The sequence below is a fragment of the Leopardus geoffroyi genome, chromosome C1 (genome assembly GCF_018350155.1).
Source record: "Leopardus geoffroyi isolate Oge1 chromosome C1, O.geoffroyi_Oge1_pat1.0, whole genome shotgun sequence".
Taxonomy (NCBI): Eukaryota; Metazoa; Chordata; class Mammalia; order Carnivora; family Felidae; genus Leopardus; species Leopardus geoffroyi.
In genome coordinates this window covers 121,430,069-121,448,779 of record NC_059328.1, presented here as the reverse complement: position 1 = coordinate 121,448,779, position 18,711 = coordinate 121,430,069, and the positions used below count along the sequence as shown (strand labels likewise).

General features: G+C 40.2%; 1 pseudogene; it reads left to right on the top strand.

Moving 5' to 3' along the window:
• Positions 1–7,425: 7,425 nt before the first annotated feature.
• LOC123596874 lies at positions 7,426–17,593 on the top strand (annotated as a pseudogene).
• Positions 17,594–18,711: the final 1,118 nt, after the last annotated feature.

The window sequence follows — 18,711 nt, the reverse complement described above, 5'->3', positions numbered from 1 at the left end:
TGCCCAGGTTCAAACTCTGGCTCCTCTACTTTCTAGCTGTGCGATGTGAGGAAACTCGCCATGGTTTCCTCTTTCTACAATGGAAATTTTTTTTTTTAATAATTTTACTGGTTGTTAGTTACTATTTTCATGGCAGGAAGTTCACATCATCCATGCTGGTCATGTGTGCCAATTTCCAACATTTCTTTTTTTTTAATTAAATATAATTTATTGTCAAATCGGTTTCCATTCAACACCCAGTGCTCATCCAACAGGTGCCCTCCTCAATGCCCATCACCCACCCTCCCCTCTCCCCCACCCCCCATCAACCCTCAGTTTGTTCTCAGTTTTTAAGAGTCTCTTATGGTTTGCCTCCTTCCCTCTCTGTAACCTTTTATCCCCCTTCCCCTCCCCCATGGACTTCTGTTAAGTTTCTCAGGATCCACATAAGAGTGAAAACATATGGTATCTGCCTTTCTCTGTATGACTTATTTCACTTAGCATAACACTCTCCAGTTCCATCCATGTTTCTACAAATGGCCAGGTTTCATTCTTTCTCATTGTCAAGTAGTATTCCTTTGTATACATAAACCACAATTTCTTTATCCATTCATCAGTTAATGGACATTTAGGCTCTTTCCATAATTTGGCTATTGTTGAAAGTACTGCTGTAAACATTGGGGTACAAGTGCCTCTAGGCACTCCTAGGATACTCCTGTATCCCTTGGGTAAATTCCTTAGCAGTGCTATTGCTGGGTCATAGGGTAGGTCTATTTTTAATTTTTTTTTTAAAATTTTTTTTTCAACGTTTTATTTTATTTTTGGGACAGAGAGAGACAGAGCATGAACGGGGGAGGGGCAGAGAGAGAGGGAGACACAGAATCGGAAACAGGCTCCAGGCTCTGAGCCATCAGCCCAGAGCCCGACGCGGGGCTTGAACTCACGGACCGCGAGATCGTGACCTGGCTGAAGTCGGACGCTTAACCGACTGCGCCACCCAGGCGCCCCTATTTTTAATTTTTTAAGGAACCTCCACACTGTTTTTCAGAGTGGCCGTATGAGTTTGCATTCCCACCAACAGTGCAAGAGGGTTCCCATTTCTCCACATCCTCGCCAGCATCTATAGTCTCCTGATTTGTTCATTTTAGCCACTCTGACCGGCGTGAGATGGTATCTCAGTGTGGTTTTGATTTGTATTTCCCTGATGAGGAGTGACGTTGAGCATCTTTTCACGTGTCCGTTGGCCATCTGGATGTCTTCTTTAGAAATGCCTGCTTTAAGGGACACCAGGATGGCTCAATCAGTTAAGCCTCTGACTCTTGGTTTCAGCTCAGGGCATTGTCTCGCAGTTTGTGGGTTTGAGCCCACATTGGGCTCTGCGATGATGGCAGGGAGCCTGCTTAGGATTCTCTGTCTCCCTCTCTCTCTGCTCCTTGCTCTCTCAAAAATAAGGTAACACTTTAAAAAAATAAATAAAATGCCTATTTTATAAAAATATTGTGAAAATAAGAAAGCATCCAGATAAAGGGTCCAAAATAATATATTCACATGAAAGTACATTATAAATGTTACCTGTCATAGTTTAAGGCTCCGCTTTACTGTCTCTCTACTGCTGTTCTCCTACCATTGCCCTTTCCCCTGCTGCCATCCTCAAGCTCCAGAATGATCTCTTCATTAAATGAATGGATTTATCCTGGGCTCACATATCCCTCTCAAAGTCCAGCTGGTGTTTAATTCTGTGTTTCTTTCCCTTTTCTTTTCCTCCTTTCTTGGCCAAATATTTTGAAAATTAAAACATTTTGAATGCCGTCCATAAGCACTGTATTCATATCCTCAACTGACATTCACACTTTGATATACTCTAATAAAGGCTTTTTCTCCACCCAGTTTCCTTCCGTTTCAGAGAAAATAATACATTTCAGCCACCATCTGACTCTGCTATCCTCAGCACGTTCAACGTGATTGCTCACACTGTTTCTGTAGCAGTGCCTTCACCTGCTTCCATAGGAAGACCTTTCCTGGTTTCTTGTCCTCTTTAAATACTGCTTCTTCTCAGTTTACTTTGAAGATTTATGCCCTCTATCTAGACATCAAATTTTGGCATTCCGTAAGTCTTGCTCCCAGATCCACTTCGATCTACTCTCTTTCTAGCCAGTAATAATTCTTGTTGGGTGAATTAATGTATGAATAAGCATATAATGCCACTTTCTTCCAAGCCTTCCAGGGGATGCATCAGAATGATTTTCCTTGGGAGCTTTTGATTTACAAAAGTGTTTTCTTCCGTAAGGTTTTTCTTAATTTGTCTTACTTCATACCGAGACTTGTTATCAAATCTATTGTCTGCAGATACTTGTCATCAAGGAGCCTCTAGGGACCCTGCAGGATAGTTTAATAGCTTCCATTTATTTTTCCGTGAGTTATACTAGACAGTTTATATGTTTCTCAGTTAATTCTCACCACACCCTTGTTAGACATGTATTAACCACCCAGTCTGAAGATGAAGATATGTCTCAGAGGTTAAGTCAGCTGCACAAAGTGGACACATCCCCTTAATGTTGGAGCCAGTGTCACCTTTTCATTGTTTCACCCTTTTCCTTCATAAAATTAGATCAGTCACATTTGTGCCTTCACATGAAAGCTGATTTTGAGGAGACACCTGATAAAACAACCACATGCTCCCTTTGAAAACTAGAAAAAAAAATCACCAAATGTTGTCAAAGCCTGTGTGTGTGTGTGTGTGTGTGTGTGTGTGTGTGTCCACATAGCTAGCAACTTGCCGAAAATTGGCAGACTCAGTCTAGGACATCCTGAGAAATTGACAAACAGTACCCAGGTAATGTAGAAACTAAACATTCCCTTTGTTACCTAAATAATATTGTTGAGAAATCACCACATACACTAAACCACTTTATATGAAATCAGAGCATCCAATTTAAGCTATGCAAGAATCGTTATTTAAAAAATATCTGCGGATTTTGGAATCAAGGACTATTGAAGACTCTCTTCAGAACCAATCCTACAATTTGTGACAGTAAATATAACAGTGCCAAGCTATTCAGCAGAGGACATATCACTCAGTAGAAGAACTAAGAAAATGCTAATTTTCACTAGCTTGCATACACTTGGCATATTCAAAAGTGTCGTCTCGCGCAAGTGGTAAAATTAAGTACAGCTCCTTACATTCGATTTATGCGATTGTTTGTGGAGAAAACGGTAGTCCTGCCTTCACTAATAGAGATGAAAATTGAGTGTGTATTGTTTTCCGACTGGATAGTACTTAGAAAGCTTTTCACACGAGAAGTTTAGATTCTGATTTGTACCCTGTTCTTTGTAGGACTCCTCTTTCTGTTCTGTATATATATGTCAATATATACTCAAGGGACTGTACCCAGAAAAGGGGTATTCAAAATGATTCAAATGAATTGAGTTTGGCTGATTGGATTAGAAGTAGTGCTTTCATGAAATATTTGAAGTTTGGAAAAGTGATCTTTAATAATTTAACTCTTGTCTTAGTTTACATCCCACCTGGATTTCTTCAATAACTTATATTTCATACAACAGAAAGGTGATGCCTCAGAGTTAACTATTTATGGTCAGGTGAGGTTGGGCTATCAGAGCAGCAGAAGCAGTCCCGAGAAAAAGAAATGTATTGGTTCCCCTTCCCTGAGAGGAAGACATTACTGTCCTTGCTTAAAGAATGTTCCCATAGAGGAGAGAGGCAAGAAACAGTGATATAAAGAGGGAAATTGATAGCAGGTAGAAAATAACAGACTAAGGGTGCCAGTTAAGTATCTAACTCTTGATTTCAGCTCAGGTCATGATCTCACGGTTTGTGAGTTCAAGCCCCATGTTGGGCTCTGCACAGACAGCATGGAGCCTGCTTGGGATTCTATCTCTCTCTCTCTCTCTCTCTCTCTCTCTCTCTGCACTTCCCCTGCTTGCTCTCTCTCTCTCTCTCTCTCTCTCTACCCCCCCTCAAAAAATAAATAAACTAAAAAATTTAAAAAAAAGAAAATAACAGACTAATTTAGAGAATTATGTAGACATTTTCAGGAGATTGGCTTGGGCTTGGGGGAGTTATCTGATTATGTGGCACTATACAGGAAAACACACTCCTCTTGTGTGTTTCTCCTTTAACTCTCACACTACTGCCATACTTCACTCACGTCTGCCACCAGATGCGTGAGGTTTCCACAAACCAAGAAATTCTGGCCACACCAGCTTGGTGTCCTGTAATTCAGTTCAGTTCAATAATTCAATTCAATTCAATTCAATTCGGACGTTCTATCTGGAGCTGGTGTCAGATCCCACAAGTTAGGGGTTCAGTCCCACAAGATTCCCCCCACTTCTCACTTCACATGTCAATCACAAGTCCCAGGTTGTCATCTGTACTTCTGACCAACCAGCCATAAATTAGTCTAACCACAAACCCCTCCTTGGGTTTGGTAATTTTTTAGAATGGCTCACAAAACTCAGGGAAACACTTACACTTACCAATTTATTATTAAAGGATATGACAAAAAGATACAGATGATCATTCAGATGGAAGAGATATATGAGGTAAGGTATGTGAGAAAGGGCACGGAGCTCCCATGCTCTCTTCAGGCCGTGCCACTCTCCCAGCAACCTGGAAGCTCTCTGAGCTCCAACTATTAGGATTTTTGTGGAGGCTTCATCATATAGACATGATTGATTTTTAACTCCATTTCCATACTGTCTTTCCTTCCTGGAGCATGAGGGGTAAAAAGTTACAAGCTTCTAATCATGGCTTGGTCTTTCTGGTAACTAACCCTTATCTGGGAGCCCACCAAGAGTCACCTCATTAGAACAAAAGGTGCTCCTATCACCCAGAAAATTCCAAAGGATTTAGCAGCTTGGTATCACACACTCCTACCACTCAGGAAATTAACAAAGATCTTAAGAGTTCTGTGTTAGGAACTGGAGTCAAAGACTAGATGTTAGAACAAAAGGTTCCCCTAACACCCATACTTACAAGGCTTCTAGGAGCTCTGTGTCAGAAGCTGGGGGCAAAGATCAATACACATATATACATATATCACTGGGATCATTAAAAATGCTTAATATCACCACCATTCATAAATAAGATAACAGAGTATAGATAGATTTGCAAATGGGACTAGTAGTATAGTAATGTGAGAAGAGAAGTGGAGGAGTATTAGATCCAATCCACTCATTAAATATACAGTTCATACAAAAATGGCAGAAGTCACTCACTCACCTGCTAATAGGACATTTGTTCCACTAAGGCAGGGATATCTAAACACAGAAACCACTTGGTAATGTTTTTAAGTGGCATCTTCTAGATTCCTCTCCACACCTATAGTGTTAGAATTTCTATAAAGAGGACTTGAAAACTTTAAAGAGCCTTCCACTTAATGTGGGTATGTGTCTATTTAGAAGCCACCAAACTTAAACAATAAAGGTTCCTACAATCTCATTGTCTCTTATACTCTCGCTAAATTAACATTTCTGTTAAAAAAAAAGAAAGAAATTTCTTTCTTTCTCTAATGAGACTTTATAGTCTCATTATTTAGTGATCGTAACCACAACAGCCTAATCCTTATTAAGCACCTACCAACACAAACCTTCAGAAAACACTTTACATGTGTTACTTAATTTTATTTTCAAAAGAACCAAAAACCTAGGTACTATTATTAACTGTTTTATTTTACAGAAGATGATATAAAATTTAAGAGATTGAATATTTGCCCAAGGTCAAAACATAAATTTTAGAAACTTAATTTACTGTCTGACATAGCAGACAGGGAGATGCCCCACGCCTCCCACCTTAAACCATTCTTCCAAGAAAGATTTGTTTCCCCAAGTGCTGGGGGTGCCGTCAGTACACAGGCTTCAGCTGACAGATTCTTCAGGGCTGAGCTGTGTTGCCCAAGGCATATCCTTCTGGAGCCACCTATACCCAATGACTGACTGATACAAGCATTCAAGGGACTGTCCATTCCCAGAAGAAGTTGGACAAGGCTCCAGACATCCCAATGGGAATGACCAAGGTGTGGATCCCTAATAAATATCATGTATGTTAAATTCTGTCTCAGTATCTGCTCTGGAGATAAAATTCAACACCTGTCAGTCTGACTTCTGGACCCGTTGTTTCAAGCATGATGTTCTTACTCTCTCCACCCTTTTCCTATTTCCCATTGGGCTGTGTTGCAGGCTGTCAGAAAATAAACTCTGAGATATAGATTAGTACATAGGAGATTTACTGGAAAGTACTCTCAAGATTAACACATGTCCTCAAGGGGAAACAGGATTAATTAGAAAGAGGAGTGAATCTCAATGCAGTCACAACAAAGAATTCAACTGGGCCCAGGGAACTCTGTAGAGCCCACGTGACTACTCAAACTCACCCTGCCTTGAGGCAAAGGGTCCAAGCCATTACTCCCCTGCTTTATCATCAGTTCCAGGCTGTGCCTGCCTGGAAAGGGAGCATTAATAGCCCCATTCAGCCGAGGGTAGTTTCCAGGGGAGGAGCCAAGCTGAGAGATGGCAGTCAGGGATAATGCCTGCTGCAGGGAAAATGCAAACTTTAGTCCTGCAAAGGGAGAGGCTCTGGGTGGCTTACCAAAAACATCCTTTATAACCCACCCCACACTCTACTGGATATGCAAGCTTTGCATAATACATTTAAAGAACAACTCTTTCAGGAGTCTGCTGGCCCCTTTCATAGGAAAACTTTTATAAAAGGAAGGTTGGTGGATGAACTATAGGCCCCTCTTGCTGCAATATTTTGTTTACTTGCCTGGTCATTTAGCACTTCATCTGTGATATTCTTTAGTTTATGTTAATATGTGATATACATTCATACCAGATCCCCATAGGTCCAACCAGTTACATGCCTCTTTCTCGAACTTTTTTGACCCTAATTTTTCAAGCTTTCTCCCTACTTCCTTACAGGCCCATGACTAACCAGTCAAACCATTCACAGCCACCCGTAATCCTGTGTGTGTGATTGTGTGTGTGTGTGTGTGTGTGTTATGTATATATGTACATAAATAACCACACACACACACACACACACACACACACACCCCAACTTCAGGCCACTTCTTTTTAAACAGAAAGTGGCACAGCATACCAGGTACACAGTCTAAATTCCTTCTAATTCCCCTTTACTGTGTTTCCATAACTTCTCAGTGAGTCTTTTTTCCTTAGGTTTTTTGTTCATTACTTATTTTTGAGAAAGACAGAGAGAGAGGGAGAATCTCAAGCAGGCCTCACGCTGTCAGTGCAGAGCCTGGCGCGGGGCTCGAACTCACAAAACCATGAGATCATGATCTCAGCCAAAATCAAGATTCAGACGCTTAACCGACTGAGCCACCCAGGGGCCCCATAAGTTAGTCTTTAGTGTAGCTATAGTGCGCCTTTGTCTTGCACCCAAAATTCAAGCTGACTCGCTAGTGAAACATGAATCCTGTTTCTCCTTTTCCATCAGCTTGTAAAAGGGATGATCCTTGCAGCCACAGGTGTAAGGTGAAGGAGAGCTGCTGGGACGAGGGTGGTAGGTGGCAGGAGTGTCTGGGCCTCCAGCTTGTATGGTTTACTTGCGACCTTCTACCTTGCTCATGTTTGATCCCAGATAGATTGTCTTCCTCTTAGGTCATATTCATCCACTCTAACAAAGGTGTCACATTTGTCCTAACAGCTGCAAATTGTGCTACTACTAGGCTGAGTTTTCAGTAATCCTCTGTAATCCTCCATGATGATTTAATGTTTACAGAGGTGATACAAATGGAAATATTGGGAATACTATGCCTGTATCTTTTATGTTATAAAGGCTGATGCCAACTTCTGCCAAAAATAATGCATATAGATAATACATACAGATATACATACATACATATATAATACATAAATATATATAATATTTGCATACATATATTTTTTAATATACTATCTAGGCTGAAGGGCACTCTGGGGGTAGAGTTGGCCTTTTCTAGTATAATTGTACTATACTAATTCTTACCATATCTTTTGTCAGTCATGATTCAAGACAAACAGAACCAGGAAATTTTACACACACACACACACACACACACGCACACACACACACAGTGTTTATACTGTTGTAAATTCCTATGAAGATTCTAAATTTACTGAGTCTCAAAATCCATTTTCATTTCCATGTTTCCTAGAATAGAGAAGGGAAATGGAATGGTTTTAAATAAATAAATAAGTGCATTTCTAATACCAAGTCATATCGTATCATATTTGCATATTGACTTATTTAATTTTTGTTATTTTTTATTTAATCTTCAGGTCTTACAACCTAGCATTTAAAATACCCACCATTATTTGCAGCAATAGGTAATTGTACCAGTGGACTTTGGGATGCTCAGAACACAGCTGATCTATTAAATTATTTAGGACCTTTTCTTTGAAAGGAGCACTGTAAAGCTTGAGTTAATTACCAGGATGTTGGCAAGAATGACACAGCTTTAAATATTGTAATGAGAGGTAAGCAACAGGGGCTATTTTCCCTGATGATATTATGTGTTATTGGCATGGGAGGGCATGACAGAAAAATAGGCTGACATCTTTGAGTGGATTCCTTCATGTGCTTCTGGGAGAACAACTAGGCTCAAGAGGAAGCTGGAGAGAGCATGCTAGAAGTTTAGTCGGAGACAAAGAATCTAAGAAGCAGAATTGTGCATAGAATAGAACAGCTGATGGAGCGCCCAAGTGACTCATTTGGTTAAGCGTCTGACTCTTGATTTCCACTCAGGTCATGATCTTGCAGTTTGTGAGTTCGAGCGCCACATCAGGCTCTGCACTGATGGCACGGACATTAAAAAAATCATTTCAGGGGCGCCTGGGTGGCGCAGTCGGTTGGGCGTCCGACTTCAGCCAGGTCACGATCTTGCAGTCTGTGAGTTCGAGCCCCGCATCGGGCTCTGGGCTGATAGCTCAGAGCCTGGAGCCTGTTTCTGATTCTGTGTCTCCCTCTCTCTCTCCCGTTCATGCTCTGTCTCTCTCTGTCCCAAAAATAAATAAACATTGAAAAAAAAATTTAAAAAAAAATCATTTCAGGTTTCTCTATGACTCAAATACCCTATAATTCTATGGCCCTTTAAATAAGTTGTATCTATGAATTGTCGTACATTACATAGAGTAGCAGTCAAGGGGGCAAATATAAAAATTCCATTTTGAAGAGCAGCCACATCCAAGTGTGATTTTCCATTGAAAAGTGGCATGTGTTTTAACTCAAGGGCAATTAGACTTACAGCTTGACTGTATTGATTAAAGAACAACAAACTATAGTTCTCTTGTCATCAGTATTAAGCATCCAAGCCAAGTATTTGTGATTAATTGGGAAACGGCATGTAGGCCCATGTGTCTCCAGGCTCCGCTACATAGACATGATGCAGATTTTCACAGTAAAGCAGACTTTTCTCATCTTGATAACTTCTAAAGCCTAAGTTACTTTATTTTCATACGAAGAAAACATGCTACCGAATTAGCTCTTTTCAAAGCCACGTGTAACAGAATTTTCAGGCTAAACCACTTCACCCAAAAGTATTGAGCAAATTCTGAAAGTCAACCAATAAATAACTTAATGGATTTGGGAACACTAATGTTATGGCGGAAGAATCAAGTACTATCCCTGCTTCCCTGAATTCTCTGCGAGATCCAGAAGCATCTCTGAAAGATGGTTCATTCACCTTCTTTTTAAAAATACTGTATTTCTTTTCCTTCAAGAAGCAATGGAGACAGTGGGGTTCTGATGTACCTATGTTCTGTGTCCACCTTGTGAATCTTAATTTACAATTGTTCAACTACGGGACCTTAGAAATCAGTATTTCCAAGCATACGACACAGGCTGAATGGCCTCCTCTGGCTTGATTCCATGCCACTGATTATTTGGCTCCCCAAAGCAGCATGAAAGAGCCCTAAAATGAGGCTGATATCTCGGAGGGGGGGTGGCATTTGAAGAAATTACCTACAGTAGGAAACACAGTCTACTTGTTATTCTTCTACTGGTCTGGAAGAAAAAAAAATGATGAAGATTACAACTGAAATATTTTATTCTTAAAAAAAAAAAAAAAAAAAAACCTTTTTCAAAGTCAGAAATGTCTCTCAATGTAGCCACAGCAGAATGTACCTGGTTGAGCAATGTAAATGTTTCACAGGCTATGATTTCTGTGATGTTGGTCCTCTCCTTCTGCAACTCAGAGTGAGTTATGGGCTTTCCTCTTCAATAATTCCTATCACTCTTTGTGGTCATCTGGTTTTTCATGGAGACAAAACACTTCTGGGGGCTCTTCTCTTGTCTACTCATGTACTACTTGATTTAGTCATCTGTGGCTTTCTGCAGAGGCAGTAATTCAAGTAAGTTATCTTTTTGTCATATAGGCAACAGAGGCCTAGACAAGGGAATTTGAATTATCTGTATATTTTTTAGTATATGTTTTTGGTAGCAGCATATTTGAGTGAAAAGGTCATGGACTTTAGTGTCCAAAACACTTGAAGTTTAAGCCCTAGTTCTGCCTTTTACCATCAGTACAATTTTTTTATGATTTATTTAACTCCTTGAGATTTGTTTACTTTATTTTTTATCAATTATTTTACTCCATGGAAGATGTTAGAAACAGAAACATGAATCCGGTATGGCCCTTGCTTTCAAAAGGTCCATGAGGCAAGGAAAGAGAAAAACAATAGATTATTTTAATATCATAAAATTCTAAGGTATGTGTAGATATTAGGACACCTTAGAGGCACAGAGGATGGGAAGAAGTTTCTCTTAAAAAAAATAAGACACTTTTACATAAAGGCAGTTCTTAATTCATAGAATAATGATTTTCTGTACATATATTTTCTATTAACAATATCTGGATTCAACTCTTCAAGATTATAAGTGTGCTTCTTCCTTCAAAATGCAGGTACAATTCAACCTTCATCATGAACTCTATGTGGCTACTTACTTCTGCATTGCTAACTCCTTTTTCTAGAGCCCTTAACACCATGACTGCATTAGCTCACATTTTCTCTCCAATTTCTATGCTATGTTTGAATTTATATTAACTACTAGATCTGTCTTTTCTCCACAATGAAATTAAAAGTTTTTAGAAAGTATAAGTATACATTAACTTCATTTTATCTGCTTCCATTGTAACACATATAATGTACCTAGGAAATATTCAATAAATAGTGGGTGGATATATCATAATGGGATACGTTTTGTTCCACGTTCCTGATTATGAGAGGAATATTACAGGCATCCAGTGACTGTTCTTGACTCAATTATTCATTCTCCGGTTTCCTTGAGGGCTGCTTTCACTGGTAATACCAAAGTGAACTTTAAGAAAACTATATATTTCAAACATATCTGTATCTCAGTTCTTATGTCCACATTAAATAGTAACAAGAATATAAAAGCTCAGACCTTATAAAAATTATATTCTTCCTTACTATAGTATAAAGTGTGTGATTAAGGACTGTCAGAAAAATATTCTGTAGACCTCTTAAATTGTAATTATTCTCAGAGAAAGTTAAGTAGTTATAAAATTACTATCACAGTCTTTTCCCTTTGTTTTTTTAATTTTTTTTTTCAACGTCTATCTATTTTTGGGACAGAGAGAGATAGAGCATGAACGGGGGAGGGGCAGAGAGAGAGGGAGACACAGAATCGGAAACAGACTCCAGGCTCCGAGCCATCAGCCCAGAGCCCGATGCGGGGCTCGAACTCACAGACCGCAAGATCGTGACCTGGCTGAAGTCGGACGCTTAACAGACTGCGCCACCCAGGCACCCCTTCCCTTTGAAAGAATGTGTTAAATGTACAAAACACTGGTGTTTTCCAAAAGTGAGCTAGCATTTGTCTTAAATTCAAAACATGATTATTCCAATATAAGTCCATGATGGATGTATTAACTCTGAAGATGTCTTTCTTTCTTTCTTTTTTTTCCTTTTCATGACCTGTTCATAGAAGTGAATGTATTAGAAGTGTTTCTGTGGAAATTAGTTTTGAGTGTAAGCCATTCAGTACATTAAGCCTAAGTCTTTTGTTTTTGTTTTGTTTTTGTTTTTTGCTTGTTTTTTAAGACAGAATCACAGTGTGCTAACATAGGTGAAACTGGAAGTAGGTAAGACTTGAGTTTCTTATTTGCTGAGTGGGTATGAATCTCAGCTATCCATGTAGGAATCATTTGAACAAAATTCCGTGGGCATGATGGGTAAAGGCCTAACATTGTTGAGTACTTGCCATTTTAGAAACTGCCAGGTTGTTTATATTTATTTTCTCTCTTAACTCTTAGAATTCTATCAGATGAAGGTCTTATCTCTAGCCTGCCACTCCAGTTATCTCTTGCTGAGTAAGGAGCCATCATCCAAATTTAGTGTCAGAAACTAAGCTGGATGATGCTCTCTCATTCTGGGGACCAGGAATTTGGACAGTAGAGGTAACTTGCTTCTCTTTCTGAGCCTCAGCTGGGAAGACTCCAATGCTGGGGGGCTGGAATCATCTGGATGCCTCCTCACTCAAATGTCTGCACAGGTGGCTACAGTTTACTCAATATCCAGGCTTAGCTGAGTCTGCCAACCAAAGTGCCCACTTGTGGCAACTCCATGGAGCTTGGGTCTCTTATATCATGGAGAATAAGGCAGGAGCTGTATAGAAGCTACCCCACACCAAACCCCCCAAAACTATGGAGCAACTCTTATTCCAGCACAATTCATCCAAGGCTTACTTTTTCATTTGTCTTGCTATCGTCTTAAGTAAGTAGTAGTATCCTACTATGATATCCTTAGAGTAGATCAGGAGACGTTGCACTCCATGTATGCTTATGTATTTTGATGTGTTTACATTTAAAACAAAAACAAAAACAAAAACTCTAACATTATGTAACATAAAGGAAAATAATCTTTTTCTCTGAATATTTTGAGAAGTATTTTCCATGATGAGAAAGTTGTCCTCATAAATACAAGAAATCGACAGATATTTTCCTTGAACTTAGACCTTAAAAAAATCCAACTAAATTATTTAATATCTCCTTTGAAATATACAAAGTTGGTTTGAGTCTTCAAAACTGAGAGAGAAGAAAGGTATCAAGATCAGTTAGATGAACCTGTATTATCTTTTTAAAAGGAGGAAAGAGAGTGATTCCAGTGAAAAAGGTAGCTCTAAGGGCCTGTTTCTCAATAGAAACATTGAAAAAAAAAAAAAAAAAAAAAAAACAAGACTGTCAGAATCAACCCGGTCAGAACTCTGGGAAGTTTAAAGCATTCATGTAAACACTGAACTCAGAAGAAAGCATTTTGAATATGGCTGGAAAACTCCATAGCATTGTTATTTAACCTTGTTCCATCCCTGCCCCCTGCACAGTGGTGATCTTAAAGATTCAGTACGTATTCCGACATTGGCACACTGTCCCTGGTTCCAGATGGAGAAGAGCACACTTACAAAGAACTGTGTTTGTCTCTTCTGATTTGTCTGATACCCACCTTAGGTATTGACACAAGGTACCTGTCTTTGTTTCACCTACAAAAGAACACAGAACAAAAAAGTGGTGGTTGGCATTCCTGAAAACTGTAGAAAGGCAAATAAACAACCCATAGTGTGGGCCTTTCCACTTCCGTTGAAGGGATTAACTTTGCATTGCTTGAGGAAATGGTAACGGTTCCCCTGAAACAGTTGCCATGCAAGACAATATTGATCTCAGGACCTGTCACCATCCCCCCACTTTGCTTCTAGACCTGAAACTAGACTCATATCCCAGCAGATTTCTAAAGGTGAGGTATAGTGTGTCACCCATGATGTGGTGTGTTAACATTCCTAAAGAACTATTTAAACTTTCTAATTTATATAGACAGAACTCTGGGGAACATGGATAGGAATGGAAAATAAGAGTGTGGGAAAATGGTGAAAGGAACTTAAATTTAGATCAAGCAGAATTTATTGACCATGAACTCACTAAGCAGAGACTCTGCAATTAAGGTTGCAGCTCAGAGGGACACCTGAGTGGCTCAGTCAGTTAAGCTTCTGACTTAGGCTCAGGTGATGAGCTTGCAGTTTGTGAGTTCAAGCCCTGCTTTGGGCTCTGTGCTGACAGCTCTGAGCCTGGAGCCTGCTTCAGATTCTGTGTCTCCCTCTCTCTCCTCCCCTCCCCCGTTCACGCTCTGTCTCTCTCTCAAAAATAAATAAACATTAAGGAAAAAAAAAGGTTGCAGCTCAGAGCATTAGAAAGGGCTCTAATAGTTTGTTTTGTTTGTTGGCTGAAGCATGTGCCAAAAGGTGGTTCATGTGAGTGATTTGGTGATGCCAGACAGGCTTTGGTTTAATGTAAAAGGATTAAAAGCCTCAGGGAGATTGGCATATTAGAGTGATTTGTCTTTTAAGACCTACCCACCCACACAGGGAAAGTCCAGAAGACATGCCTTACACCAACAATGTGAGAAATAAATATGTAAGAGGAGCCCCAGGATCCTTGAAGAGCTCTATGATCACTTTTCTTTACAGACCAAACTTCACAGTGGGAACTGCAGTTGCTGAATTGGGAAGTCTAAATGCAGTGGGAGTAAGTGGATCTTGGGATGGCAGGGGCCAGGTGTTGGCACACAACCACGAAAGGCAAGGTGAATGTGGTTACAGAAATGAACAGCAGAATCAAAGCAGCAATCAAAATATTCTAGCTCAGGCAAGCCTGTGACATTGGCTAGCTGACGATGGAATTCCTAGAAGTGGAGTAGATGGAAAGCCTACAGAATTCTTATTTAATATGTAGAAGCAGAAAAAATCTAGGTCAAGTGAACAAAAGTCTTGCCTAAACTATAAAAACAGAGAGTCATGGCCCTTTGATCAATCCCAAGACTTGAGCCAATTTATGGACCCAGAGTCCCTTGAATAAAGAAGCCAAGGAAGGACTCTGGGACACTACCAAAATTTTATTAGTATTTCTCTCAGCCTTCCCCAAAGGAATCTATTGCCTTTTACCAGGGTAACTATGCATTGAGGGAAAGGAAGCAACCCGACCTGTCAGGGGCTACTGGACACTGGCTTTGAATTGATGTAATTCGAGGAGACACAAAACATCACTTTGGCCCATTGTTCAAGAGTAGGGGTTTATGGAAGTCAGGTGATCAATGGTGTTTTAGCTTGGTTTATCTCACAGTGGGTCCAGTGAGTCCCCAAACCCATCCTGTGGTTATTTTCCCAGTTCCAGAATACATCATTGGTATAGACATATTTAGTAATGATCAGAATCCTCACATTGCTTTACTGATCTGTGGAGTGAGAGCTTTTTACTAAGACCAACTGGAAGCCATTAGAACTGTGTTTACCTAATAAAATAGTAAATGAAAAGTAATATTGCATCCCTGGAGGAATTGCAGGGATTAGTACCACTGTCAAAGACAAAAGATGCAGAGCTGGTGATTCCCACCACTCTTCCTTTCAACTCTCCTATTTGGCCTGTGCAGAAGTCAGATGGATTTTGGAAAATGACAGTGGATTATCGTAAATTTAACCAGGTGGTGACTCCAGCTGCAGCTGCTGCACCAGATGTGGTTTCATTGCTTGAGTAAATTAACACATCCCCTGGTACCTTGTACAGAGCTATTAATCTGGCAAATGCCTTTTGCTCCATACTTGTCCACAGGCCCACCAGAAGCAGTTTGCTTTCAGCTGGCAAAGCCAACAACATACCTTCATTGTCCTACTATGGGAGTATGTCAACTCTCCAACCCTCTGCCATAATTTAGTGTGCAGGGATGTTGATACTCCTTTTCCTTCCGTAACATACCACACTGATCCATGACATTGATGATATTATGTGGATTGGACCTGACGAGTAAGAAATGGCAAAGTGCTATAGACTTATTGGTAAGACATTTGCATGTTAAAGGGTGGGAAATAAATCCTATTAAATTTGGAGGGCCTTCTAACTCAGTGAAATTTCTTAGGGACAAATGGTGTGGGAAATGCCAAGATATCTTTTCTAAAGGCAGGCATAAATCGTTGTATCTGACCTTTCCCACAACCAAGAAAAAAGCATAACACCTAGAAAGCCTCTGGACTTTGGAGGTAATATATTCCTCATTGGTGTGTTACTCTAATCCATTTATTGAGTGACTCCAAAAACACTGATAATTTTGAGTGAGATCCAGAATGAAAGGCTCTATAATATTTCCAGAGTGCTTTTTAAGCTGGGCTGCACTTGGGCCATGTGATCCACCAGATTCAATGCCCCTGAAGTATCAGTGACAGGTAGGGATACTGTTTGGAGCCTTTGTCAGGATGCTATAGATGTTTTGCAGCACAGGACTTTAGAATTTTGGAGCAAGACCCTGTCATCTTCCACAGATAAGTATTTACCTTTTGAGAAACAGCTCTTGACCTGCTACTGGGCCTTCATAAAGACTAAAGGCTTAATGATGAACCACCATGTTACCCAGCAATCCGAAGCATGCATCGTGAACTGGGTGTTATCTGACACACCAAGCCATAGATTGGGTGGGCACAAAACACTGTATCATCAAATAACAGTTGTATATATGCGACTAGGCTTGAGCAGCCCTTGGAAGCACAGGTAAGTTAAAGGGAAAAATAACCCAAATGTCCATGATCTCCACTCCTGCCAACCTGCTTTCTCTCTCCTAGCCCATACCTAAGGCCTCATGGGGAGTGTCCTAAGATCAGTTGATAGAAGAAGAGAAAACTTGGGCCTGGTTGACAGATGGTTCTGCATGATATACAGACACCACCTGAAACTGGATAGCTATAGCACTACAGCCCCTCTCTGGGACACCCTTGAAGGACGGTGGTGAGCAGAAATCCTTTCTGTAGGCAGAACTTTGGGCAGCAAACCTGGTTGTTCACTTTTCTTGGAGGGAAAAAGGATCCAACTTGAAATTATATACTGATGCATGAGTTGTGACCAATAGTTTGATCAATCATCAGGGATTTTGGAGGGACATAATTAGAAAATTAGCAACACAAAAACCTGGGAAAGAGACAAGTGGATAGACATCTCTGAATGTGAAAAAATCCTAAAGATATTTGTGTCTCATGGGAATACTCACCAAAGGGTAACCTTAGCTCTGTGGATACAAGTCAGCCTCTTTCCCTAGCCAACCCTGTCATCACCCAATGATCTCATGAACAAAGTAGCCATGGTGGTAAGGATGGAGATTATGGGTGGGCTCAACAATATGGACTTCCACTCACCAATGCCAAACTTGGCTATGGGCACTGCTACGTGCTCACTCTGCCACCAACAGAAACCAGGGCTGAGCCATTGATGTGGTACTATTCCCTGTGGTGATGAGCCAGGCACCTGGGGGCAGATTGATTTCATTGAATCATTTCCATCGTGAAAGGGAAATCATTTTCTTCTTACTGGACTAGACACTTACTCTGGGTAGGTACTTGCCTCCCATGCACTCATTGCTTCCCCCAAAGCTACCATTCATGAATTTAACAGTATGTATTATCTCCCATTCTGATATTCCACACAGCATTGCTGCAGATTAAGGAACTCACTTCACTGCAAAGGAAGTGAAGCATTGGGCTCCTGCTTATGGAATTTACTGGTCGTACTGTGTTCCCTACTGTCCTCAAGCAACCGGCTTGATAGGATAATGAAATGACCCTTTGAAGCTTATTAGTTATAGTGCCAGATAAGTGGTAATGTTTGGCAGGTCTGGTATAAGATTTTCCAGAAACCCAAATATGATCTAAATCAGCCCAATTATACCCCTCAGTTATAGAAATAAGAACTATAATTATTGTATTTCCTTACTTTTTTGTGAATATGTTTGTGTATATATGTGTATGTGTGTATGTTTATATATATGTAAATTTTACATCATAGAATTTAAGTTATGGGATACCAAGAAAAGTAAACACACCCAAGGACTTTACTTCCTCTTGTGAAGTAAGATGATCAGTTTTAGAAATAAAAATAAAAAATAATATAAGAAAAAATAATAATAAATAAAAGCTGTGCTGTCTAGTTAACAACAGGTTTACACCCCCCTCCCCCAACAATGGGGTCCCAAACCCTTAGACACTTCACTTCCTGGTTTTTCCCCTCTCCATTTCACTTGCTTATTTTTGGCTGGCTTTGCCTTAAAGAGTGTACATTTGTTCCAATCAGACTACTTTTTTTTTCTTAATATTTATCTATTTGGGGGGAGAGCACAAGCGGGAGAGGGAGAGATGGAAGCGAGCTCTGTGCTGACAGCAGCAAGCCCGATGTGGGGCTTAAACTCACAAACTGTGAGATCATGACCTGAGCTAAAGTCAGATGCTCAACCAACAGAGCCACCCAGGTGCCCCCAGCAATCAGACTACTTTTTGGCTTATCTTAGCATAGGTGACTTCAGGGTAAGGCTGTAACCTCTGTAGCAGTCAGCCAATGAGGAATCAGGGGAGGGACTTGGGCGCTAGGAGATAAATGACCTGCTGTAACCTTCCCAAGTGTGCCTGTCCACCAGACACCCTCTCTTCCAAGAACTTTGGTTAAAGCCTCACTTCACTGTGCTCTGAGTCTCTGCATCCCTCCTCTGATTGGTTCAGTGGGCTTATTTCTCACATGGGGAAAGGGTTTGTGCATTTTTTGTTGAATACAGGATAGTTTCATCAAGTTAAGCAGCATTATGACCCTGTTTTTGTCTTCATTTGGAGATTAGGTATACTTTAAGGAGATGCATATGAGTACCAAGTTGTTAAAGGGTATACTTGTGATAGTTAATTCC